Genomic DNA, 1,789 nt, shown 5'->3' on the forward strand with positions numbered 1-1,789 from the left:
TAAAGAACAAGAAAGACTGGTGAAGGCTAGATAGGTCACAAAAGGTTAAAAGAGTCTGGGAAAACAAAAGCACAAAGAGAATTCCAAAGCACAGTAGCAGATGGAATGAAACTTCCGCCAAGCTAAAAAATTAAAAACAAATAAAACAAAATAAAAATAAAATAAGATAAAATAAAAAATTTAATAAAATAAATGAAATAAAAATTTGACATAATTAAAATTTCTAAAAATGAATTAATAAGGCAAAATAAATAAAATAAAAAATGTAAACGTTTTTAATTTAGAAGTGAAACGAATTTCATACTGTAATTTTCATCACGGAAAATCGGCAATAAGGTCGTTGCGTGAATTACAAGATAATGAGATTACAGGGAAGTTTTGCAACGGGGTGACTGAAATATGGTCTGTATTGATCGACAAGCCTGGGCAAGTTTCGTCTTCGCAAGTGCTTGATGTGTTGAGGTGGGCTTGCAAAGTTATTGGTAATAATAATAGTTATTATTATTATTATTATTATTATTATTATTATTATTATTATTGTTGTTGTTGTTGATGTTGTTGTTGAGTCCCGGATTCGATCCCGAAGTGAGGTAGAAACTTGTTACTATTACAAACGATTGGGTGTTTATTATTATTATTATTATTATTATTATTATTATTATTATTATTATTATTATTATTATTATTTGAGTCCTGGGTTCGATCCAAGTGTGGGGTAGAAATTTATTTCTATCAAACAAGTGATCATGAGTTGATTTTCATGCGTTATTATTATTATTATTATTATTATTATTATTATTATTATTATTATTATTATTATTATTATTATTATTATATGTCCTGATTTGAAGAAAAATTTATTAATATCACAATACACACGATTATTATTATTATTATTATTATTATTATTATTATTATTATTATTATTATTATTATTATTATTATTATTATTATTACGAACTGCTAAGGTTCTTTGTAGGATTTTATTTTTTTACAATACTTCAATTTTATCCTGAATTGGAACCGATGTATGTACAAAAATCCTCTCTCTCTCTCTCTCTCTCTCTCTCTCTCTCTCTCTCTCTCTCTCTCTCTCTCTCTCTCTCTCTCTCCAGATCGATGTGAGGTATCCATTAGTCTGGGCCAATAATATTTCTTTGCCCTCAATTGGGATATTTTTACTATCTTCATTTTCTTGACTTCTTCTTTATTGCAGGTCTTGGGATTCCTCTGTTAATAGAATAATTATCATAATTAAACATCAATATACTTTCTACTTTGTCACTAATGTTACACCTGTAATTAGTGATGATTTGTGTTTGCCGAAACGAATAGAAGATTATTAGTACTCATGTCGGTGATTTTGAGAAAATTCATTGCTAATTACCCAAGACGTTTTAGGAAGTTTGATGTAATTGGCACTGTTATATATATATATATATATATATATATATATATATATATATATATATATATATATATATATATATATATATATATATATATATATATGTATATATACATATATACATATATATATATATAATATATGTGCGTGTCTATATAATTATGTGTAGTATATATATATGTATATATATATGTGTGTATATATGTATATATATATATATATATATATATATATATATATATATATATATATATATATATATATATATATATATATATATATATATATATATATATATATATATATATATATATATATATATTATATATATACATTTTATATACATATATATTAACAGCTCTCATACATACATATAACCAC

The sequence above is a fragment of the Macrobrachium rosenbergii genome, chromosome 21 (assembly GCF_040412425.1).
Source record: "Macrobrachium rosenbergii isolate ZJJX-2024 chromosome 21, ASM4041242v1, whole genome shotgun sequence".
NCBI classification, from domain to species: Eukaryota; Metazoa; Arthropoda; class Malacostraca; order Decapoda; family Palaemonidae; genus Macrobrachium; species Macrobrachium rosenbergii.